Raw genomic sequence first — 27907 nt, 5'->3', positions numbered from 1 at the left:
GCATCCACGCCACTGCTATTGGGCCTAAAATGGTTTACACGTTTTTCTTAAGACGCAGTTGATATTTATTCATTACACATTTTGACATTTTTATCTATAGCCAATTTAAAGATAATTAAGCAAAAACTCTCTTTAAAGTTACAATTTTAACGTCTTGTATCTTGGAATAGCACTTTAATACGAGATAAACGTTAGATGAACTATCCACACTGTTTTTCCATGAGGAAATATATCCTTTTTTAAAATATACGTGTGACTGTCGCTAATATATGTAAACTTAATGATTCCAAAATCCCAACCTAAAAAGATAATGTAAACTTATTTAATATGGTGTCAAATATACACACATATGTCTCTTACAACAAACACGTCATAACAAATTTCAATACGATCTCGTTTACTTTTGAGAAATTAACGAAATTCATTCAAAACAAAAAAAAAACAACTTTATGCATTGCCTCTTGAAAGCAAAATACGATAAAATTATAGTTTATAGCAAAAGATCTACATATTTGTTAACATTTTGTTACCCTATAATTTATAGTACCTTATTCAGGAAAACCCTGCATGTAATTATCTATAATTTAGGGAAACTTGTATGAGTAAAGTTTTATTGAAGACAATTTACATTGCGGAGTAAAAAGAATCGTGATTCACTGAATAATTAAAATCTTCAAAATAGAACTGTGTCACTGTTAGCGAAAATCACTTAACATCTAAATATTCCCTCGATTCAGCGTTTCGTCATAAATATTGATTTTTTACATGGCGGCGTAAGAGAAGTGTATGCTTTGTGCTCGAGGATCATATCGAAAACTCTTTCGCTCAAAAAATTGTTTAAATTTTGTAATAACTAAGTCACAAGTATTTACTTGAACAATAATATATTACATATCTATTTGTAATTAAAAGAATTTCAAAATTTGCATGACAAATTATTATTAAAAATTCTGATAATTGGCATTGGTGCAGTTATCGTCAATTATGCTTACTAAGTATGTACTCTATGAATTTCATTATTAGAATGCCAAAAATAAGTTAAATTTTCAAGTAAACACACAGACGTTTTAAATATTCAAACACAAATACAAACAGAACTTTTCAAAAATAGGTATTTCTATTGCCATTTACAGGCGGCAGAAAGGTGGATCCAGCGAGAGTACACAAGGAGAACGAATATCTTACCAAATTAGAATGCACTATAGTAGGATCATATTCGATGCAAAGTATTAAATCATTGCCTGTCAGGGGATCCAGTGCAGTACGGTTTTAAGGGGTTTAGAAATTGAATAATTTCTTTATGCATTATGAAAGGATGACGGATCAGTCCACGTCTGGCACCCCTATTCATACAAAAATTATTTTATTCTCAAACTATTTATTTTAAATGTAATTTATTATAAATCAAATTTGTTTTTTAATTTCCACATATATACTACATTTTACTTCTGTACGTACCACTGTTGTTTACTTGTTTTTTTTGGAGGCAGTCTCTGATTTACGACCAAGCTCCTCAGGTTAGTATTTGACGTATAACCGACCACTTCGTAAGCGGTATTTCAGATTTTACATTCAATTTCATTTTAAATTTGAAATGGTTCATCTTGCGCGTCCTAAAAATGATGACACGATTTTCCTTTGATAAAAGACGGACAATTTTTTGCTTTACTTTGCATTGAATACGATCCTACTAGTGTCCCATATACACCGAGATAGTGGAGAGGATGAAACTTTTTATTTAATAAATTCTTAAAAACAAATTGCAATATTTATTTTAATTTATATTTATTTTAAAATAAAATTGATTGTTTACTTATTTCACTCGTATTTATCATACTGCAAAAGGAAAACTAGCGACTCTAGTGGTAAAAACTACGTGTAATTTCTATCATTGTATTGACAAGTTTTGTTAATTTTCCGGTATGAGTTCGGTCTCCTTGTCTAGTCTCCCTGGGTGGATCCTTCACTGGCATTTGGACATTTGGAAGAATAGAAGCGGAGTTATTGCGTCTGAAGTGACAGTATGTTTATATCGTCGATACAAAAATGAGCATCGAACAAAGAGCTAATATTTTATTTGTTTTAAACTTGGTAAAATTTTTACCGAAACGTTTCAATTGATGAACCAAGTTTATGGTGATAATTGTTTGTGATTCCATCAAAACTGCGTGAATTCATCTAAGATCAACCAAAATCTTAATTGAAATTGATGGGATTGGAATAGAGCATCTCAAACACATCAGTTTATTGGCCGAACATTTGGTCTACCAAAAAGTGAGTGCACGGTTTCTTCCGTACAAGTTGACTATTGCACAGAATTTCGAAAGATGTCATCAAGGAGGCCAAAAAGGACAAAAATTTCCTTAACTTACTTACTGGTGATAAAAAGTGGCATTTCAAATATGATACAGAAACCAAGCGCCAAGGTGTAGAGTGGAAGGCGACAGATCAGTCAAAACCCAAAAAATCCCGTTTAGAGAAGTGGAAAGTGAAGACAATGTTGATTTACTTTTACGATTCCAACGACATTATCCATAAAGAGTTAGGTCCATCGGGCCAAACTAGTTCTGTCTTGGCGTTTTGAAGCATTTGGAAATTGGTGTTTGTTGCACGATATCCACCATCTTATCGATCGACACTAGTGACCGATTTTTTTTTTTTACTAAAAATCGTATTTTAACTGCACTTGCGATGAAAGGAAAGCGTTTTGTGGACGAAGAAGCCATCTAAAATGTCTGTACCAACATCCTGAAGGACATACCGGCCGACGATCTAAAACACTTATTCGATATATTTTTAAAACGCGCAAATTGCTATATTACGAAAAATATTTGATTATAATTTTTTATTTAAAAATTTTACTACTAGTACCCTGTATAAATGCTGCCGAATAGTGTACTGTTCCATGGATAATAGTTATCATATTTATATGATGAAGGTATTTAGCGTTTTAAATCTGTGATATTAATGACAGCGCAAATAACAAATATTTAATTTTGCAAATTTTTTTCGTAGCCAAACGAGATACATGGATACGTGGTCTACTTAAAATAATTTATTACAAAATTACATTTTGGTATTTACCCAAACAACCGTGTAGAAACATGACTAACATTACTTTTTCTCTGTTAGTATAGGTGTGGGCGACGAAGAGTTCCAAATTGTTATTTATACACAACCACTTTTATCAAAGAAGTGTAAATTTAAATAGCATTTTATCTTCGTCTGCTGTCATCTCGCAAAAAACTTAGGAGCTCATTTTCTACTTAACGCACACACATTGTATTTACGGTACGTAATGCAGTTAATAGAATATCTAAATTATTGAGTCATACGGTAAAGTTGATCGTGATCGTGCCGGAATAAATTTTAAAATGAACTTAAAAGGTCAGTTGTATTTTATGGAATCCATAAATACATCAGTATAAAGTGTCGCCGAAGTTATTATTACAGTTATTAGCGTTTAACGATGATTTTATGTTTACAAGTGGGAATTTTAGAGGAAATTCAGGTACAGATATCGGTTAGATGATTGAAATGCAATAAAACGTAAAAGAAATTTTTATAATATTCTATCATCTATAGGGTGGAACAACGTTGTTGCTTAAAGTTTCATCCCGGATTCTATGTCAAAAAATGTAAAAAAAATTCTCTAAAGTCCTGTAACTTTTAAAAGAAGAAAAATTGTACTAAGATTATTTGATATAAAGCGGTTTAATTTCCGCTAAAGTTGCACTGGAAGTATAGTTTTTCCGATCTCAATTGAAGAACCAAGAGGTTGGCAGTATGTACCAGGTTCATTCGCTGACGCAGCAACTCGGCATTGAAATATTTAAAAAAACTTGTTCCCATATTTATTTAGCCATACCCATATACAGGTCTGGTCGAACTAAACGTGGAAGTGGTAGGAATGTATACGCCCAGTTGAAGAATGGGTGCGCGGGCAAACGGCGTCGCACTGAGCTGGAAATCTCAGTTGTTGACAAGTGGTTGAGAAATTGCCTAGCAGTGTAGTGCAGCAATGCGGAATTTGGTGTGGTTCAGGTAATTTTAGGCACCTTCCATTATAATCATTCATGTTACAATTGCGAAAGGGAGAAATAAGAGGGATAAATATTATTACAACATGGCATTTTGGAGACCTTTTGAAACGGAACAATACGTTTACCATCAATATAATAAAATTGTTTGAAGACATAAATAATTAAAATAATTGAAATATGTTGTTGGCCAAATGAACATATTACTTATAATAAAGAGCTTAGCATTTCAGTTGGGTCTTGCGATGAAATTTTGACTGGAAAAATTGAACATGCATCAAGTTGCAGCAAAATTTGTTCCTTGTTTGATAACCGAACAATGGAAAGAAAATCGTGTGGAGGTTTGTCGGCAACTCCTTGAACAACCAATGATGATGAAACATTCATTCAAAGGATGGATCATAACGGGAGACGAAAGCTGGATTTACGACTACGTTAAGGGATTGGCAAAGCATCTCCACGCGCCAAGAAAGCACGTCGGTCTCGATCCAATGTCAAAGTGATGCTCACTGTTTTTTCGACTTTAATGGAATTCTGCATTTTGAATTATTGCTACAAGGTGAAATAGTGAACCGTGTAAACTGTCTTCCTTCATTCTCCTTACTCGCCATATCTGGATTCTTGCGATTTTTTCTTATTTCCGAAATTAAAATCAGTGCTGAAAGGACTCCGTTTGTAGACGATTGATGACATCAAAGCAAATTCGTCGCAAACTTTAAAGCCCGTTTCAAATGATGCTATCCAGGAATGCTTCGAGAAATGGAAACACCGTTGGGAAAAATGTTAGAATAGGAGATAGGAGTACTTTGAAGGACACAAGGACCAATAATGTATAAAATTAATAACAAAATTTCAAAAATAAAGTTCTGTTATTTTCTGAACAGACCTTGTATAAACCATTCGCTTCTGAACACTCTCTCTTTCAGTTTGAGCTAAAGGCTTTATGAAAATGTGTTATTATTAATTAAGTTAAGTGTGAATGGAATTAAATGTTACTCGCATGGTTTTTATTCAGGTCTGTCAACTGTTTTATAGAATTTGGAAGAAACTATATTTTTGTGCTAATTTTAAACATATCTCGATTACGAACCATCTTCGGACAATTTTTTCTATTGTGACTTAGAACCTGCTATTAAAGCTGTTTAACCAAGAATATTAGTTACACCCTGTATTAAATAGTTTTGTAGTTAATTATTATTAGTATTTATAAACTTTTATTTTAGGGTCATATAACAGTATCTATATTGTTAATTACAATTGAAGTGATTCACATAAATAATGTAATATTATATATGCCAATAAAATAATTTATGATATACCTATGAGAATGCCATTTTTATTTATCTTTCACCAGGTGAGAGCAGAGGATAAGTATAATTAAAAAAAGCTTTTCCTTCCTTACTTACAAAAATAAGCAAGTATATTAATATTTGAGACAAACATATGGCCAGAATAGACATGATGTAACTTGTCCCATTATTTCCAGATTATTCTATCTTGTAGTTCAATTTCTATTCAATCCACAAATCCCGTATACACCGGACGAAAAAAGCTATTATTATTAAATCTATATATTTGCAAATACCTTTTAACGTTACGCACATTCAGTTCCTTCAATTATTCGAAGGTTATTCGAATTCACTTATTCGAAGATGAAAAAATGTTGACTAAAAATTAAGTACACAAAAAATTATGTACCTACCTACATATGTGTTTATATTCCAATTTGATTAAATTAAAACTATTTTATCAATCAAATCTCTAGAAAATGAACTAAATTTACACATAATTGGTTCTTAAACACGATTTTTTATGCTTTGCGTGTGCTAATGTGAAACAATTTCGACCTCTTCTCACTATCGAATCCATCTGGTTGAAGATTAGGGGAGACATTCGAAATACCTATTCACATCTGCTCGTTTTCTAACACTCTTCAGGTTATTTTTACACATCGGAAATAACTGTACTGATCTGGCAAGAACAAGATGCGATACACCAGGCATTCTATATTCTCCGGTGAGAATTTTAAGAAAGTATTCTTAAACGATTTACCACAACGTTTACAACGTTTGATAGATATCAAATGAATTATTATATTATTTACCGCAAGCTCAAGAAGAAATAGAATTCGGTCTAGCTCCAGATTCATAATTTTGGAATTTTTTATAAGATTACTCATTGGTTAATGATTTTGGGAATTCTACAAAGTTTATTTTTAATTAATGGGGTATTGCCGCCGCACTGAATAGTATTTTGCGTAAATAACCCTTTGTCCCAAAAGAATATATTAAGGGTTGACTTTATTTATGTATTAGATTTGCGTAATCATGAATACCACGCTGAGAAAGTAGATAGTTTTCTCGACTACACATCACCACAACACGTGATACAATTATTTCGAAAGTGTGTTTTCAATACCAAAACTCATATTGAAATCAAGTAAAATATGACATTTTTTTGTTTGTTTTGTTAAAATTTGTAAAGTGGAAATACAACATTTTCTTACGTAATTAAGAACAAAATACTATAGAAAAATTATAGGGAATAAGGAAACAAATTTTATTCTTTTTTGTTCTGTATTATCTTACGTTGTAATTGCATTACAAGTTTCGTTTTCATGTTTCGTGTTAATTATTTTTTTTTTTAGTGTTAACTGTAGAATTTAGTACGAATAGATCGATAAATGATAGAATAATTTTTTGTTTTCATGTTCAAGCAATGATATGACAAATTACCTCACTCACTGTCTGTCAGTTCTATTATGTAACAAATAAACGAGATTCGAAAAAAAATTGAATTATTTTTCCGGAATTTGTCCTCAATTTTTTTCGTATAAACATGCGAATATCGTTCTAATATGAATCAGCTTCTACCTTCCATGGTGATAACAAGATATATGTGTAATATTTATTCTATTATTATTTATTTCGTCGTTGAGAATATTCATCCACCACTATCAAAATTTAAGGATGATGTATCACTACTTACAATTAGTAAAATAGGTACTGTTGCTTTTCGTTGTGGCAGAAACATCCAATTATTTAAAAAACTATAACAGAAAATGTCATCAGTATTTATTCTCAGGTCGTTAAAGAAAAGCATTTGTAAATTTAGTTGCTTGGAGTGTCCTAAGAGATGAAATTAATAAAATTGAAATCAAAATTAATTTCGGGTGGCAAAAAATTGTTGATTTCCATCAGTCAACTGAAATGGTGATATTTTTATTTTATTTTAAGTACCTACTAATGTTAATAAAAAAAATATTTTGCAAACAAAAAATTATAAATATTTTTTGTAATGCAGTATAAGTAATTTGAAGTTAGTAAATTAATTTTTGATTAAATGTGTACACTTTTTATGTTTATATAAATTTAACAACATTGACAAGTTTTAACCGTTATTTTAATTTAGTTCCAAGGGCGTAGGTAGGATTTTTGCTTGAAGTGGGCCCAGGGCTGCTACCAGGCCTAAAAAAAGTAGTCAATGACTTAACGATATAATATTTCGTTAGATTCTAAAAAAACGGTGACGAAGTCAGCGACTTACCGATATAGGAAAGATGATATTATTGGATCTTTTTTCTGGGGTGGACACCGGGCTTTCTGGGGTGGACCGTGCATACCCCCGCACCCTAGCTACGCCCATGTTTAATTCTAAACACCGAATTAATAATAATTTTAATACAAAAATCGTTTTTAATGTTGAATCGCGATTTAAATATCAAAATTACAAAGATGAGCAATTGTTACGTAACCAAGTGGTTGTATTAGTTCATTTCAGTTTTATTTATAATATAATCTAAACAACAGTTTACATTTATAGTTTTGACTCAAAACGGTTAAAAAAAGTACGTTGTTAACCTGCAAGTTTATAACATCAGTTGCGCTGGTCTAACAAAAATAGTAAGTGTAGAAAGTTTACCATAATTAGGTGTTTGGTGTTTTATTTATTTTTATTCTAAAAGTTCGTAACTTGAATAATGACCGATAGATCGACCAATTTCAGGTCTATTTACCACATCAGTGCTGTATCAGTGTTGTGTCAGTTCAGTACCAACGCTATCTGTGGTCGATCAGTGGTACCAATTTACACACATCAATCGGTAATCCGTATTGTGCTTTCAGTAAAATATCAGCAAGATAGCTTCTTTTATTAATGACTAGCAATCCGTCCCGGCTTCGCACGGGCAAATATAAAATAGTTTGAGTTGTCAGTGCCGCGAGAAACAACTACTCCGAGAGCTATTTGCCCCTACCGGCATTGAATTATACTCGCGACACCTAGAGCAACAGCTAGGATCGTTTGTCAGTTCATCAGTTTTAACCCACCAGGCACAGACCGGTTTCGAACTTATTAGTCCTCATCAGTGTGTCATAGGTGCGACAACCGACAAACGACCCAGCTGTTCTTCGTCGTATTATCACGAAGAGGAAGTACATTGTACGCGGGAGCCAATGGCTCCATCTGTCGTGCAGACTCCCAACTGTGCCATTCAAATGACTACAATAGGAAGCGACCTGCTAACTGCTGGTACTTTGTTGCACGACTGCCACCCACAGAGGGCGTAACACAATGTTTGCGTTGTCAGTGCCGCGAGAAACAACTACTCCGAGAGCTATTTGCCCCTACCGGCATACTCGCGACACCTAGTGCAACAGCTAGGATCGTTTGTCAGTTTAACCCACCAGGCACAGACCGGTTTCGTACTTATTAGTCCTCATCAGTGTGTCATAGGTGCGACAACCGACAAACGACCCAGCTGTTCTTCGTTGTATCATCACGCGACCTCCGCGTACAATGTACTTAACGCCACTGGAAATTTCAAAAAATGAATATCTTTTTTACATTGCAGTTTACAGCAAAAAGGTTTATTACTATTTTTAGATGAAATGCTTGGTTATTGAGAAAAATATGGCCCCTTATGGATTCACTACATGTGACATTAAGTTTTTCAAACAAAATAATACAGAATGAAATATTTAATATTGTGAAACAGACAGAAATAACAATTTAATAATGCAACATAAAATTAATGTCTGAGGAAATATATGTCAAAATTAATCCTAAACAATAAGAATAACCTTTTTTCAAAAAATCTGTGTCACCTACAACAGTTTAAGTAATAAAATAAAAACGATAGTTTTAGATGTCACTTTAAAATATTATTCACACATTGGACCCCTTCTTAATCATATATATCATATTATATATCGTACATACTTCAATCATTACCCTGTTTACCTAATTGTAATGAGCCATTTTTCTAAAAAAACAAGCATATCATTTTAAAATAGTAAGAGACCTTTTGGCTGCGGAATAAACCACAATGTAAAAAAAAATATATTCATTTTGAAAAATATCCAATGACGTACAAATTATATTAAAAATAGGGAATATCAGAGCCCTTACGGACGACTATGATTGATCTATTTTCACAATAATTTATAAAATCGATAGAGCTTTTCATTCGTACACTTCGTATTAAATAATAAAACAAATGGTTTCATAGTTTTAGAAAAACTAAATAAAAACCAAAAAAAGGAGCTTACATATATCTCTAAAAGGAAGTCTTTGGAAGAAAAAGTGTACCTATGCCTACTTCAAAATGACATTATTTTGATGAGATCCATCATAGAACCATAAAAAGTGAATCACCCTATATACCAATCTGATAAACCTGATATAATCAGGGAATTTCATATATTTGGAAATGTCGGGAAAATATCGGGAAATTTTCTCAAAAATCCCAAATTTTCCTGGAACGAATTCCAATTATTGTAATCTGTCATGCCACTACTATTTTTGCAGCGTCTATTTGAAGCACCTGTGTTCGTATCTTTGTTGATTGACTATAACTATTAGTTTATGCTATTAATAATCCCATTTTACTTTTGTTAATCCGTACAGGGCTCTTGGAAACTATTAGAAGTACAGAAAAGTTTAATGAACAAAGTAGTAAGAATTTAATGCTCATCAACATGTCAAAGTAAACAATAACATTCATATTCCTTTGGATTTTATTCAGAAGAAAAATTTGAATCAGAATGGTTCAAGATTTTTTCTAGTTGAACTTAAATAAAGAGGAAGTAAATTTTCTTTTCAGTGGAATGTTACTAAGCATTAAATTCTACACTGCCACCCACATAAGCTTTTCACCATCTTTAGTAACTTTCTGTAGTGATATTAAATTTGGTTTATCGTGTATGGATAAACAATAGATGGAGTACTTAAAAGTTTATACCAACGGCATTATTTGACTCGGCAGATTGAAAGTGATTCTTATGTTTTAAAAATAATATGAGGATTTATTGGCCAAATTATAATATTACTTATAGCTTTAATTTATTTTGCTTACATTTAAATTTTCGTATCGACATATTTAAAAAAAAAAATGAAAAATGTCGGTTTTTGATTGAATTTCTTTTAATAGTTGCGCCTTTATTCTTAACTTGATCTCTTTAGAGATATTTTGAATAGGTACAATTTTATCAATATTACTAATGGGGTAAATGTTGCCTCCCGTAATATATTATTCAGTCAGTCAGTATAGAATTAATAGAAGAAAAAGTTTAAATCTGTCTGGAAAGTATCAGAATTTTTTTGTCAAAATTTAGTACACACCCTGGCCTTGGTATAGTTCATTCCAAAGAGCTCATAGAGGGAAATAGACTATTCTCTCCCTATATGATTGTTCAGTGGACAAATGATTTGAAAATGTTAGTAGCCACTACCACAAAATTAACTTGGAAGTTGCACCTGTGACAACTCATAGGTACTGCATAATAATTATGATTAAAGATTATTAACTAATTAGATTTGTAAACCAATTAATATACGTATATCCAGATAAAAAATTTAAAAAAAAAGCTAAAAAAATTCATTATAATTATTTCAAAAGTTTATTTGAATTCGTTTATTATTATTAATACATTTGTGTTATCAACAGAAGAATATGTTTAATAAATCTTTAACTGTTAATATTATTCATATTGAATTCTGGACAATGGAAGAATATTGCAATTAATAAAAAAAAATCGTAGTCCGTATTTACCGTCGTCTAACATGGTTATTACGTTCTATCAAAACAATATGGTAATGTGATGCTGGATGACTGCTAAAGTAAAACTATGCGAACAATAAGAATTTCCAATGAGTAGGTATAGAGAAAACTGTGGGAGAGTTTGGGGTAAATGTCTTTGCCTGGTAGCGACACTTACAGGCGACAACACGGAAAAATTGTTTCTAAATTCATTGTTGTAATTTTTATTCCGTGAGAAAGTAAACATTGTTATCAGCTTCTAAGTATGAATTGAAATTATTATGAAATTTATTGCTATTTACTATACTGTAGGACTTTTTTTATACAGGGTATTCTAGAAAGGTTGGGACACTGCTCGATCACGGAATCAAATTAAGACAGTTTAGATCAATATACGTCTCGGTATCCATATATATAAAAGTCAGCAACTACAATATAACCAAAATTATTTTAGCTAGAGATTTTTTATTTTGTACACAGCATTTTCATATTTATTAAAGAAGCTTTTGCGATGGTTAATAGTATTTTTTTTTGTAAAAATGCCTAATATTTTATAGAAAATCGCTGATTTTAAACGAAGACACAATATATTTGTTGGGAAATAAATTGCTTCTGGTAGTTTACATTAAATTGACGATTACTACTGCCTTGTGATTATTGTTTTAAATAACAAATTCTCAGTTCCATTCGATTCTCTCAAAATATGTGCACTTCCTTCACAGGTCCGTACCAGCGAAACGTGGTGATCTCTGGGTCAATTGCCTACAACAAGCATTTCTCTACAACTTTTTATGGTGTCTATATACATGTATATTATGGTTTCAGTGAATTGTTGTACGTAAATGGAACGCCGTATGCTGAAAATGGCGCTTGCATTATAAAGTTGATGGCTTTTTTAGTGGAATTTTCGTACTTCCATTTGTGTAAATTTTCCTTGAGGTCTTAGAAAGTTTACGGGTGAATTTCATCACTCCACAAGATCTCTTCAGATATGGGGAGGCAGTAATAATAAAGATCTATATGATAATCAGTATTTCGCCACTTCTCTATCACACATTTTGAATTTGGAAAGGTATATACATATAAATTATTTAATTGCTGAACAATTTTCAGGATTGTTGCCTTGTCATCGGTGTTTTCTTGACGTTTCCAGAGACATATTATTCTCTTTTTTAGACACTTTGAAACTGAAGATTATTATGGAGCACGATTGGGGACATACTGTTGAAATGTAATGGTACCTTGTGTATGATACCAACAGTCTAAAGACATTAAGTACTTATTTTTTGTAATATACATGGTGTACCTGAAAAGGATAGACAACGCTTGACCACAGGTTCCTTGGATGAAATAAAGACTATTCAGCTTAACTTACCTATATACAAAAATGCACGCTTACTGAGATATAGCCTTCTAAATATAGAACAGATAACCTAGTTTTTTTCATATAATTTGAAAACTGCTTTTCTTAGAAACTTCAAATTTGGTATACATATTTTTTTATATAAGGGCAATGTAAATATAGAATTTGGTGAGAATACATATACAGAATGTTCTCTTTCTAGTGCCTGTGCGCCTGTGGCTATTCTGTAACTTTTTTGTGTGTACGCCAATGACGACATAATTTATATTTTTAAAAATAAGCATTATTTTAGAAGATTTTTTGCCTCTTACAAAATTTTGATATCATTTATAGATTTCGAGTAAAATTGGCATTTTTTACACATTAAATAATATAAAAATCAGTTTAAGATAATTAGAACAGTCTAGTACGAGATGCCATATAACGAAGAAACAAATTCATAACAATAATTAAAAGGTTCAATGTCAAGCTAGGTGTGATTTAATTTTATCTTAGTTTTTTTTATTGCAATTTAGGTATACTTTTGCTGAACAAACTGGTATGTTATTAGTTTTAGGTTATTGTGAAGGAAATTGTTGTGCTACTGTTTGAACATATGCTGAAAGATTTCTTAATCGAAGATTTCCAAATCACAAAACTTTTGCTAATGCGGAAAACAAGACGTTTTTTACCTGTAACATTAAATCGTGGATAACGAACGGCTGGAACTATTCAGCTGGAGGAACATATTTTGGAAAGGGTCGAAGAAATTCCTCAAGCAAATACAAGGCGTTTAACGGCAGAGATTGGCTTTCAAAAAGTTCCGTTAATAGAGTATTAAAAGACCAGTTATTACAGGTTACTGTCCGAACAGGTTGATAGGTAGAGGAAATAATTCCCTTTTAAAATGGCCACCTCGATCCCCGGATCTAAACCCATGTAATTATTTCCTTTGGGGAGCATTGAGGACCACAATTTATAACTTTTTAGTAAATGCAGAAACCGAATAATGGAAAAGAATACAACATGAAATTAATGTTATGAGAGGTAATGCACAATTATTAGATACAATTCATTTTAATTTTCGAAGAACTAATACATGCGTTTAAGAACAAGGAAGTCACTTAGAGCATTTACTGTAATATTATTTTAATGTGATTTGTAATCAATTTAGGTTTATTTAAAATATTAATGTTGATTTTCTTACATTATTAGTTGATATTGTTTATTTAAAATAAATAAATTTTTATTTTATTGATTTATAATACTAAGACTCATTATTATTTCCTGCTTTGAGGCTGCAGTTATAATTATTTTTGACAAATCGGAATTTTTGCCTATATTTAATGTATAAAAAATACCAATTTTACTCGAAATTCATAAACGATATCAAAATTTTGTAAGAGCAAAAAAATGTTCTAAAATAGTGCAAATTCTTAAAAATATAAATTCTGGCCTCACTGGTGTACATACAAAAAAATTACGGGATAGCCAGTGGCGCACAGGCACTAGAAAGAGAACATCCTGTATATGTATTATCACCAAAATTTTTATTTACGTTGCGCTTATATAAAAAATTAAGTGTACTAAATTTGAAGTTTCTATGAAAACTAGTTTTCAAATTATTTGAAAAAAACTAGGTTATCTATTCTATATTTAGAAGACTATATCTCAGTAGGCGTGCGCTTTTGTATAAAGGTAAGTTATGCTAAATAGTCTTATTTTCATCCAAGGAACTTGTGGTCAAGCGTTGTATTTTTTGTTTCTGAGTTTATATTAATCATTTTGAGATTATATTATTTTTTTTTCTAAGTTTATATAAATTATTTATGGTCTTTGTTTCTAAATTGTCGGTCTTATCAAATGAGTAAATAAATAATTGTCATTTATTAAACCTAAAATAAAGTGTTTTTACTATTTAAACACCTAAACTTGGAACTGTATCACTGTGCTACAATGCTAGAACTAGAAAATGAATATGGTGTTCCGTGAAATTTTTAAAACTTCTCTAAGGTGTTCCGTCACTTAAAAAGTTTGGGAAACCCTGGTCTAGCACGTCATAGCTGTGATATCTGAAAATATGGCAAATACCTCACTTCTCTTCAGCGTCTTTCCTTGAAGGGATGTGATTTTTCAAGAAAATAATATACCATCCCTTGATCCCCCGATAAATGCTATAACGTTTATTTGCTACATTTTTTATATAACGAATAATTTTTAAGATCATATTTCGTTTTAATTAAAAAAAATCGGAATGGTTAAGAACGTAAGGTTCTAGGGACATCGCTTATTTTGCGTAGTTGGTATAAACGTAGATGCTCGCCCCAAATTTATGTGTTTTACGAAAGTACACATATCTTTGCATTAAGGAAAGCGACTTTTCTTCATTTCTTCCCCCCTCAGAAAATAATTCGAGCTAATAAGTCATCGTAAGTACGCGAAATACACCCTTCTCGGGCTCGACATAAATCTCGAGTTACTAAATTAAAGGATTAGTAAACAATTCTACCTAGTCTGGTGCGATCCTGTCGGGGAGCGGCCGAAAGGACGGCGGGGGTGGATGCGCCGGGCCAGTCGAACACGTAAGCCCACCCCCGGCTTACACAGTCTCTTCTGAAGTTACCTCGCGCTCCTCGGCCTCGTTCTATTGATTTTCCATCTATACGATTCTCCACCCCATCCCGTCCTATGCGGCATGATCATTTTAATCGAGCTTTAACAGCGGCGACAAACAATGGAGTTTCGGATGGAGGCAGTCGCCGTGAAGGGGTTGCAGCGGGCCGCAGTACAGGCAGTGTATTCTCATGAGCTCTGCTACACTGCCGTACAGAGGACGGCGTATAATCGTTTAGAAGACATTTTGATGATTTCTTTAGTCGTTGCACATAATGTCGGTTGCATTAAACTGATTCAATTTCCCCCTTAAGTGGCTGGAGAGGGTAAACTAACTTGCTTCCTTCAGGATTGATAAAAATTATGGCGCAAAATCACTATCATGTCAATAAAAATCGTGATTTTGTTTTTATTTATACGATTCTTTTGGTAAAGGGCAATGTTAAAAATCGGCCAATTTCTGCCCCACTCTGTATCTTTCTGAAGCTATTTTAAATTATTCCAATAGGCTTGTACTTGATAGAAATACACTTCTAATAGCTGTTTTACATTGGCAATTTATTGATCAATTAATTCATGAAGTCGCTTCATCAAGAAATTGGACAAGTGTAATGCACCAAATCTGCTGTCAAATAACTTCATGAATTTATTCATCAAGTTCTTGACGAATTAGAGCATATTCTAATTTTCGTCAATTTCTTCGTGAAGTTCGGAAGTACCAACCCAACAGATTTCCAGCCTCAGATCAGTAATGAGGTTATGTTATTGGAATATGTAAATAATTGTGTGGCGTCGTACTAGTTTTGCATTGTTTTTACTGATTTGTTACTTACAAAAACTAATATTTATATAATATGTGTCAGAACGGTACCGCTGTTGTATCACTACAATTATGAGTGGAAAGGTGACATTTTTGAAATTTATTTGCTTCTTTGATTCGTTGGTAGAACTGATTCATGCGTCAAAAAACTTGATAAAGTCTGTAGCAATGTAAAACCACACTGTTTACCAATAAATTCGTGAATTAATTCATGAAGAACTTCGGCAATTTATTCATCAATAAATTGTCAATGTAAAACAGCTATAAGTCATTCTGCGAGGAAAATCGTCCAGATGGTAATATCCGCGTAAAACTTGTTCAGCCTCTACATAGATTCGATTCTTTGAAATCGATCCATGTTCAACCGACTCCGGATCTTTTTGTAGCGATGTTAAATAACTCCAGTAGGCTTGTATTTGATGCAAATATACGTACGAAGCCGTCATTTTCCCGAAGAAAATGTTCCCGTTATCAATACATGCGTAATATCGTATGGAACTTGTTTACTTCGGAAGGTATACTTCGCAAAGTTGATTGCTTTGTGTCCCCTCTTATCTAGCTATGGCAACTGGTTCCAGTATGTTTGAATTGGTTGGAATAAACATCGAAACCCGGCATTTTCTGGAGAAAATGTTCCAGTGAGCTATACAGAGTGATTCACAACTCAATGGACATAGAACAGCTGCGTGTAGAGGACACCAAAATAAGTTGATTTTACATATAAATTTTTTTTCTCATATCTGTGGTTGCGGAGATATTGATTGACCTCAGAAAATGTTTTTAAAAAATCAAAAAATTTGTTATTTCAGCAATGCCTTAATACAGAACAACCAAATTTTGTATTTTATTTATTTTATTGACGTCTTTAGGTGGAAACTTGAAGTGACCGGCATCCCAAGAAGAGGAGGTTTAGGGGTGAGTCACCCTTAAAATTTTAAGAATTTTTTCAACCCTAACTTAATTTACAATTAAGGTATACCAATTTAATAGCAAATTCAATTTTAAACTTTTTTTTATTCCATTTTTCGAGAATCCGTCCGTTTTTGTGAAAACTGCGATTTGTGATAGGAGTCAAAACCTCTTCAATTGTTTTATTGCTAAGATGTTATTGTCAAATTTGACGTTACATAATAGTGAGCGTATAATGATGGGTATTATTCACGAGGTGAAGTTTACGGCCACGAGCCGCAGGCGAGTGGCCTAAATCACCGAGTGGATAATAGCCATTATACGGGAGTAGAATACTATACTTTATCCACGACTACTAAATATTTTTGTTGAAGTTTTTTTTGTTTTTAGTTCGTTTTTTAACACAAATTAACACAAAATATCAAAACACTGAGAAATCTATGCACACAAATAATAATGTTGACAGGTTTGAGTCAAATTTGTTTTGTTTTAAAAGTTATTTAGATTTATGAAATGTTTCGAAAAACATGGTATGTTAAGAAACAGATATACAACTTGCATAAACGAAGTCGCTGATGGCTCAGTGTACATGCTCCTTCCCTTCCGACCGCGGGTCCCGGGTTCGAATCTGGTCTAGGAAAATTCACTTTTTTAAATTTTTTTTATATGTACAGCACTGAATTGAAAATATTTAGTGGTTTACACGATAAAATTTTAAAAACCGATTGATTGTAGCAGAACAATATAATATTATAGCTAAATCAAGGAAGCATCTGACAGTAGTGATTAATGACTCATTAATCACTGCCGTGATTAATGGGTATTAATAAGGTCGAGCAAACAGACGTATAATGGGTACATTATACAATAGTCGTGGATAAATATATTTATCCGTTTAACAAATGACATGCATAATGGAAAAAAAGCTCAAAATCATTGAACGAATGAAAAGGCTTTCTATTTTCTTCAGGAAAAAGGACAATTCCTTGTTAAGAAGGAAAAAAAGGAGACATAAAGCCTAACGCACGGGGGCCAAACGTAACGTATGTACCTATGATTATTTTAGAATATTACTTAAAACTGTATACATGGACAAAAATAGAACGTATACCTATATAATGAGGTACGCATTAATGAAGTTGATCTCATTTTTGGTGATTACTGTGGATGTAACGTCGGAAAACGAGTGGTCGGTTGCTGTTCTCATGTAATGGTGCTTTTATGTTTCTTTGGATACGCGCGTTATCTAGACTCCATCCCAATAACCTCGGACCATTCTGACATCCTTGAGACACTGAGTGGTAACGAGACCAGCGATGAAGATGAAGACAATGACTAAGAATAGCATGCATGGACCGGTCTGCATCGATGTATGATTCTTGAACGTGATTCTGGAAAAGGTATAGTAAATACTGGAACAATTTCTTCGGGAAAGTGCCGGCTTCATACGTGTATTTGCGTCAAATACAAGCCTATTGGAGTCATCGCTACAAAAACTTCTAGAGTCGGTTGAACAAGAATCGATTTCAAAGAATCTACGTAGAGGCTGAACAAGTTTTACCCGATCTTACGCGGACATTGCCATCTGGACGATTTTCCCGGCATAATGACAGCCTTAGAAGTATATTTCTATCAAATACAAGTCTATTGGAACACTTAAGTTTGCCACAGAAAGTTCCAAAGTGGGGCAGAAATTGACCGATTTTTAATATTGTCCTTTATTTTCATTAACTCGTCGGGCAAATGTTTGAATACATTAAAAAAACATAAAACACGATAGAAATGAGACAACTCTCAAAGACAAAGGCTGTGCGGAAGGAGGCTACACTTGAAAAAATGCGGACAAATACCTATTATCTACCGACATTGCCACTGCCGACGCCAGGGATCGAACCCGGACCAGAATAAGAAGTCTGGCCGAGAAATGCTTGCCACCGCATGCCCGACCGACTACGCTACCGTGATGACATTATTCAGTAATATCGGAAAATATGAATAATGAACACGGTATTTAGTTTTCATTGAAAGTTTACGAATTCCGAATATTTCTAAAAAAAATTTCCACTGTATGTATTACATGGGCGCAATTTTAAAAGAGGGTAAGTTTTTAGCGGCAATAATGCATGTCCTCCAGGATACTAATCTCAAATTATTTTTAAAGTAAATTAAATAGCCAGGTTAATTCGTTTTTCAAATTGCCCTTAAACTCTTGTGTACCCCACTGCAACATCCGGAGCGAAATTGTATCAATGTTGCCATTTATAAATCAACCGTATAAGTCACCATATTCCTTTGCAGAATGAAGTGCCGATTGTTAAATGAATACTTTTTTTGCATAATTTATTATAAATATGTATTAAATAGTGATAATGGATAGATATAGGTTATAATAATTGTAAGTAAAATAGACAGAAAAGTAAAGAAATTATAAAATAATTAATATGCTGTTTTATAAAATATATGTATATACATACTACATACCTACTTACCAATTTTAAGCACTGTGTTTAGTTTGTGAATCTCAGTGTCAATGACCTCTACGATTGACCCAGTTTAGGTTTACATCAGGGGCTTGATTTTTGAAAACAGGAGAATTAGTTCATTAGACAAAATTACGTCATTTTCTCTTGACACACAAATAATGTGATTTTTGAAATTTTCTTGTGGAATATTTTCTCTAGATATCAAGAGAAATAATTCCACAGGGTTTTGTCGGGGGAATTGGCGTTTTCTCCGAAGAGTTTGAATCCAAATGTCATCTCATGCTCATGCGCGAAAAGTCACTTCATTCATTCGCTGTTCGAAGGTGCGTAATCATTTGAAATTTGAAATTTGTAATGGATCCAAATAATTTATTATTAATTCTAAATATAATGAATAATTTGCAAGCTGCAGAAATTGTAAACCATCCGCGACAACATTAATTAAACCATTTAAAGTTTCAGCAATATCTGACCACTGTTTTTGGGCCTTTTTGTGAGTGAAAGTAGAAGAAAACTTTCATTTTAAAAAGTTCTTCGTTGTTTCTAAGCATATTAATTTCTTTTTTGCGCTTTCGACGTGAACGAACGCTTCATCATAATTATAATAATATTAAATTTTTTGTGTTTTCAAATATACTTCTATTCAAATTGAAGTTATATTAAATTACTACGAATATCATGGAGATGTCTAGTCTCCCTGACGAATATAATGACATTTACAAAACAAACTTCAAAATCAAATCAAGTGACTAAACATCAGGGTCGCCAATAATGGCACTGAAATATTGAAGAAAACTCTGCCCGCTGATTGGTCAGTTGCAAATATATCCTCGACATACGGCATAAATTAAATTCTCTAGAGAATTGGATTCCTTCAACGTTCAAAAATAAGTGTTTAAGTTTTTAAGAGAAATTTGTCAGGTGAATTTTTTCTCTGGAGAATCAGTTCTCCTGTTTTCAAAAATCAAGCCCCTGACGGGCAAAAAACAAACGGTCAACGTTAATTCGGCCGAACGAGAATGTCACCGCTTCCTTGTATTACATTTTTGAAGTTTTAGGCTTACGAGGTGTTTGTAATACTGTATACTGTTATTTCGCAATTTTCTGCGTGAAGTATTAGTTTTTACTGGAATTGAAATAGAATTTATATAGTGCATTACTGTAAATAATCTTATAAGTTATTTATTTCAGTGTTTAGTTTCATTGTTAAATTTCTGTAATATGTAGAAACATGTATACGAATCAAGAAAAATGATATTTGATAACAGTGCATGTTGTAGTTGTCAAGCTATAAGCTCGCAGCTGTTTGAAGCTACACTAATCTGTCCAGCGACAGGGTATGAAATTTACGAAAATATAAAAACCGTATTCGTATTCAGGATGGAATCATAGTTACACCGTGTATATAAGTTTTGTTGGACTCAAGTTGGTGTATGCCTCTATACCTCCGTCTCCCTATTAATAATTGTTGTATAACATCATACAAAAAAGATTAACCCAGTTTTATAAATATTATCGACTTCCGATTCCTTACATAGTTTACCGGAAGTGCTTCTTTATTTTGAATAGAATACCTACTTTATATATTTCTATTTTCATAATACCTAAGCACATAAGCTGTAACAATAAAATAAGCTTATTAGCTGAATTTCTTTCTGGGGATATTTAATATATTTTGTTAAAATGTTGACAAGCTGAAAGGATGTGTAGTGTTATTGACAACTTTCTTCGTATGGCAGTGAATTAATTTCTTAGTTAATACATGAAGTACTCCATTTTAAACTTAGTCCCTATATCATTTAAAATATAATCTAACTGAAGATATAAAATTAATATTATTAAATCGTTAGTATATCCTTATATTGGTTATTTTTGCATTATATTTTCTAAAACAAAATAACAAAGAAAAGTTAGGAAAAATTCAAAATTCCTGCTTAGGATCATTTTCAAATAGGTATTGCTCCTACTTTTTAACTAATGTTTGAGATTAAATAAATTTACCATATATGCAATTTGCAAACATATTAAGACTTGTTAGTCTTGAAACTAATGAATAGTTTTAGTTAATTTAATTCAATTAATTGTTTATAATATTTTCCGAAACCGAAAGTCGGAAATATTTTCATTGCAAAGATCATATCGATAAACTTACTTTCGAATATATGTATATTAGTCGGATCGTCGTGACACACCCTATGTTGTGAGTATAATTATGGTTTACGTTAATAGACAGGCTGCTTCAATGATCTTTAGATGGTGCAGCATAAAACTTTAGGACAGGATATACATTTTTTAATAAGATCTAACATACTATTAAATGACATACCTACAGCATTAAATGAAACTATAATTATAAACTAGATTATAATTTTGCTAGGAACTTTTTAAGAATAATATGTACTTAAGTAGAAGGTGTGAGTTTAACGATTATATTACGTACTGGAAAATACTCCAATAATAACATGTTATTAAGGAATATCTTCAATTTTAAAACTGGACTGTTTGTAAAATTATTATTGACATTGCTCTATCTAACAATCGAACAGCTGACAACTTGTTAAAACCTACAATTGCAGCTCCATTGTTGGAGATTATATTTTTTAATAATAATGAAGATGACGAATATAGTAGGTACTCTATGAAGAAATATAATTTATCCTAATTTTTTAGTTAGTTACGCTTGTCAATAAGAAACAAAATTCATCTTAATGAACCACAAAATTATTTTTTTGCGATGCTTTATGGATGTTGTTGAGGTCATATACTGGGTGTTTCAGTCATAATATCATTAATTTTAAGGGAAGATATGGAAAAAGGAGTAGAATACGAATATGCGATTATAAAAAATTTTAAAATGCATATTTACGCTGAAAAATTTTTTTTAAATCATTATTTAAACCCCGTTTCGGACCGNAACACCATTTTAAACGCTTTTTAAAACGAAAATATTCAAATTGATAGCGACGATATAGCGCTTTGACAGATGACGTTTAAGTTCATTTGCTATACGCTACGCCCTATGTCCAAATTTTCAGAACCAACTTGACCACGTTTTTATTTGAACGCTCGTTATATTAGTCGGATCGTCGTGACACACCCTATGTTGTGAGTATAATTATGGTTTACGTTAATAGACAGGCTGCTTCAATGATCTTTAGATGGTGCAGCATAAAACTTTAGGACAGGATATACATTTTTTAATAAGATCTAACATACTATTAAGTGACATACCTACAGCATTAAATGAAACTATAATTATAAACTAGATTATAATTTTGCTAGGAACTTTTTAAGAATAATATGTACTTAAGTAGAAGGTGTGAGTTTAACGATTATATTACGTACTGGAAAATACTCCAATAATAACATGTTATTAAGGAATATCTTCAATTTTGAAACTGGACATGTTTGTAAAATTATTATTGACATTGCTCTATCTAACAATCGAACAGCTGACAACTTGTTAAAACCTACAATTGCAGCTCCATTGTTGGAGATTATATTTTTTAATAATAATGAAGATGACGAATATAGTAGGTACTCTATGACAGAAATATAATTTATCCTAATTTTTTAGTTAGTTACGCTTGTCAATAAGAAACAAAATTCATCTTAATGAACCACGAAATTATTTTTTTGCGATGCTTTATGGATGTTGTTGAGGTCATATACTGGGTGTTTCAGTCATAATATCATCAATTTTAAGGGAAGATATGAAAAAAGGAGTAGAATACGAATATGCGATTATAAAAAATTTTAAAATGCATATTTACGCTGAAAAATTTTTTTTAAATCATTATTTAAACCCCGTTTCGGACCGCTGCTGACCGCTGACCTACATCGAGAGTGAATCTTAACCTACCGTACCTAACTTTAATACCTATTCTTAACGTTCTCACTGTTTTATAATTGAATATGTTTGTAGTAGGTACATATGTTCAAGAAGGTAATTATTCAATTTGTAGTACATATACCTTATACGTTTTCAAAGAGTAGTATGGTACCTACCCATTTAAAATGACAGTACGGCTAAAAACACTCACTCATCCGTCCATAGTCTTTTTTTGAAAGCAATTGCAAAACTGGACGAGACGACGACTAGGAAATCAGCTGTTTCGCTACAACGTCCGGTCGTGTATTCCGCCGACCTGCGCGGCGCGTTTTCTATTACGAAGTGGAAGTACCGGGAGTTAAGGGGTAATTTGCTTATTTTTTAAAAGGTCAAGAAAAATTTTGTTTTCCCATTTTCTGTCTTTATTAGGCTTTCCGAATACATGGTTAAAATTAATGACATTATGAATGAAACACCCTAGTATAGTATAGTGTCATCCAGTAATTCACTTTAAATGGAAACTCCTTTGTAGAAGAGGTATTTATTGTCCGCTTAAATTTGTTTATTTTTCGAGAGATAGAGCTTAAAAAACTCAAAAGCTTTTTATTTTTAGTTTTCACAGCCTATTTTTCTTTACCTTAGACAAACATTGATTAGCCATTTTTTATATTTGAAATCTGACTACGCCTTTGTACCTCCTCGAATTCAATCGAATAATAAAAATTTTTTTTACAAGATATTTTCATCTGAAATGGGTCACAACAATAACAATTCTATTTAACGCTTTTATAATAATTATTTCTTAGTCAGTGGAAAATTGTAGTTCTAACTATTTTTAAAAAATATTGTTTTCATGAACAGTAAATATTCCTTTTATATTATACATTTAGCTGAAATAAAACGGCATTTTTTAAAATATCACATCTAACTCTGATAGACAAAAAATATTACATTTTCTGTTCAGCAATAAATTTTATGTACGAAGTTTTTTAATATAACTTTACCCATTAGGCTGTCAGTCAGCCAGATGTCTTTAGTAAATCATTACATTCTATGTGATATGGATTTAAAAATATTTATATTACTTGTTTAAAGCCCATTATTTTGTTTATGGTTATGTTGCCTTTACAGGTTTTACGAAAGTGTTAATTAATTAAATAAAAACTTTGCTGCTGAAGCTTCGGTATAGTTTCTAAAATTTAGAGTAAAATAAGTTAATAAGTTAATTTTTCGAAGTTGATTTTTTATAGAGTGGTACAAAATTCACGCAAGAAGTAATTTTGATAGAAAATACAGATTTTTAATTAAAAAGTGTAATTTTTTTATTGATTTATAAAGTATATAGTGTAGGGTTATGTATGGAATAGCATATCGGGTATAGTTTTTCCGAAGTCAGTTGAACGTAACGAGCGTTCAAATAAAAACGTGGTCAAGTTGGTTCTGAAAATTTGGACATAGGGCGTAGCGTATAGCAAATGAACTTAAACGTCATCTGTCAAAGCGCTATATCGTCGCTATCAATTTGAATATTTTCGTTTTAAAAAGCGTTTAAAATGGTGTTTTCTCAAGAACAAAAAGTGTTTATCATAGAGTCCTACTTTAGAAATGGACGCAAGATTGATGGAATATGGAAGTATTCTATTGAGGAATGTTTCATAGAATTTCAAAATCAATTTCCCGGCGTTGTTGAGTACACAATTTTTCAAAGTGCAGTTCAGCGTTGTGTTAATGTTTTTCGTGAAATGGGCAGTGTAACAAGAAAAGAAGGAAGCGGCCGACCTAAAAAGCGGACTGAAGAATTAAAAGAAAATGTCCAACAAATAATGGAAAATGCGCCAAGAACTTCTGTACGTGTTTTATCACAAATGGTGGGAGTATCAGTCGGTACCTGCCATACAGTGTTAAAAAAGATTTGCGTTTGTTCTCCTATCGTTTAACTTGTTAGCAAGAACTTCATGAAGTTGATTTTCCGCGACGGGCTGTATTTTGTGAATGGTTTTTAAAGAACTACGGTGAACTTCATAATATCACCTTTTTTTCTGATGAAGCCTGGTTTCATTTATGTGGTTACGTAAACTCACAGAATATGAGAATGTGGTCTTCTGAAAAACCAGATAACTTTTTTGTCGAGGGCCTTCTACACGCTCAAAAAATTGGAGTTTGGTGTGCTCTCAATCGAAGGAGGATTTATGGACCTATTTTTTTTTAATGGTACTCTTACTGAGCAAAGGTATAGAGAAGAACTTATCGCTCCTTTTGTTAACCAGCTGGAAGAAAACGAAATTACAAACTTTTACTTTCAACAAGATGGCGCAAGGGCACATACGGCAGGCGAGACGATGAATATGTTGAGGGAAGTTTTCCAAAATCGACTAATAAGTCTCAATGCTGAACATGAATTTCCACCGAGGTCATGTGATATTACGCCGTGTGATTTCTTTTTGTGGCCTTACCTTAAAAACACTATTTTTGAACTGCCTATTCCTGATTTAAACCATCTGCAGGCTTGACTTATAGACAAGATTCGTGAAATTAACAATACCCCGAGCATCTTAGAAAATGTCTTTAATTCTTTGAGGAACAGGTGTGAAAAGTGCTTGGAACAAGGAGGAGGACACTTTCCGCAGCTCCTTTAATTGTTTGTTATTGTTATCACGATTATTCTTTAAAATAAAGTTATATAGTCATTAACGTCATTGAAACTGACAGCTGCTATACAGCTCGTTGAGAAATGAGGTTAAGTTGGTCGCTATAAGCTACTCCCTACGTCCAATGTGTCAGAGCCAATTTCGACCACGTTTTTATTTGAACTCTCGTTATATAAAAACGCCTAGCAATAAAATTTAATGAGTTTCATAGGCGTCCCATCGCACTATACCTGGTACATACTGCCAACCTCTTGGTTCTTCAATTGAGATTGGAAAGACTATACTATGTAATTTTTACATTCTTCTTACATTCTTTTTACATTCATGACACAAGTTGATTGCTTATGATTTATTATATCGCTCAATTCAGTTTTATAAAAAAAATATAGGTATTATTGTTATATTTAAAATTTTGGTATTATGATGTAGCAGGTGATCCACCCTAAGCTTTTTCGCTCCTCTTGAGATATAAAAAAGTGCATAAAAATGCCAATCATTGCGCTCAGAATCCCAATTTATGTCTGAATCGTCAGCAGCTTCTAAATGTATCAATTAGTCTTATTTCGCTAAGCTCAGTTGGCATAACGGTTAGAATGATTTGTCGCGAAATCCGTTAATGAACGGTTTTTAAGCGATTAATTGAAAGCCAGATCGCCCGCCCAATGAGTGCAGCCGACCATCGCAAAATCCTAACCACACAAAGTTTTTTATTATTAATTGCATGGTTTTGGTCGGTAAACACCTGCTTCAGTAACCACCGAGAAAAATCGCAAAAACTAACGTATTAAAGTCGCTGTTAATTATATTTTCTTTGCATCTCACGGCTGTATTAGAACAAAGTGACAATAAATAATGCTTTTTTAATAAGCATTAACCTGTTTTTGTTGTCTATCGCAAGCAAAATATATTATCGCAAATAAACTATAGAATATTAATTAATAATACAGTTAAGCAAATGTTGGTACTTACGGTGTTCATTCCATTCATATTTAATTATATTCATTGGAAATAATTACTTTAAATAGCCGTTTAGTCAAGTTAAAAGCCATTTTAGCACACATTTCATCTCTGCAAAATGTTTTGTCTGATGATAGAATCCGATACGAAAATTTTATTTTAAATGCAATTGAAAAATGTTATAGAAGTTTTCAATAATAACAAGATTATCTTAAGGTTAAATAATCCAGTTAATATATAGACAACACTTATTCTCATAGTTTAAAATTTTTGGTTTTTTTTTCCAGCGGAAATTTATTAATAATTTGTTAGTAATTTGTTATAGTAATACAGCTATTTTATAATGCTTAAGTATTGCGAAAAATGATAATTCAAATTTTTTCCTTACTTGCTGACTCGTAAAAACTTGTAAATTCCTCCATTATTAGTCCAATTAAAAAATAAAATAGCAAATTGTCAATGGCTCTAAAAATACTACAAACTGACAAATACTATCATTTTTATTTGAACGTTCACCTTGTCAAACGATTGATATTTTTTAAATAGATATATATTTTTTCACTTATTGTTAATGTAATATTTCTCAATTCAACGCTAGATGATAACTTAAATTGTCAAATGAAACCAATCAAATCTTGAATAGACATTGTTAAAGTAAGGTAGCACACTATTATGGCGAAAAAATATGGTTATCTAATATTTCGTGTTTTCTTGATCTTGTTTTCTTCGAAATGTTCAATTATTTTATGTAGAAGCCTTAAAACAGAAATACATCGTTGAAGTGTCCTCTGCTCCACTGATTTTTTTCAAGGCTCAAATTAGTACCGTGCGTATTTTTGCGAAAATCAAGTTATCGTATTTCGTTAGATTCAGAAAAAAAAACGATCGGATTAAATACTAAAAACAATCATTCTGTTTAAAAGAAATGACTATATAACGTAGACATTGAATTATAAAAATATTAATTCGTCTTTTGTTTTTTTAATTTTATCAAAAATGGCGCAATGTTTTTTTTTCACACCTAGTAAGTAATTTAAATAATAATAATAATAAATAAGTATCCTTGAATATATAAATTTATGTTTCTTTTACTTTTGTTGCAGATTCCAAGAGGAACACTTCCAGACCGTTTTTTTGTTGAATTAGTTATAAATGTATTATATTCGAGAATGCAGGTGAGAATTTTTATACTCGTTAATTTTACTAGTGTAAATAAATGTAGGC

The 27907-nt window shown here is 32.1% G+C and overlaps 1 protein-coding gene across 7 annotated transcripts in view; it reads left to right on the top strand.

Moving 5' to 3' along the window:
* LOC108912667 (bromodomain adjacent to zinc finger domain protein 2B) overlaps positions 1-27907 on the top strand; it is a 173431-nt gene that overhangs the window by 36612 nt on the left and 108912 nt on the right. For all 7 annotated transcript variants that reach the window (XM_018717975.1, XM_018717979.1, XM_018717978.1 and 4 more), the window contains exon 2: positions 27787-27858. The gene's annotated coding sequence lies outside the window, so the exon portion shown is untranslated. The remainder of the gene's footprint in view (positions 1-27786; positions 27859-27907) is intronic.

The sequence above is a fragment of the Anoplophora glabripennis genome, unplaced genomic scaffold (genome assembly GCF_000390285.2).
Source record: "Anoplophora glabripennis isolate ALB-LARVAE unplaced genomic scaffold, Agla_2.0 scaffold664, whole genome shotgun sequence".
Classification (NCBI taxonomy): Eukaryota; Metazoa; Arthropoda; class Insecta; order Coleoptera; family Cerambycidae; genus Anoplophora; species Anoplophora glabripennis.
The sequence above is the reverse complement of the archived record's forward strand: the minus strand, read 5'-3'. Positions and strand labels throughout refer to the sequence as shown.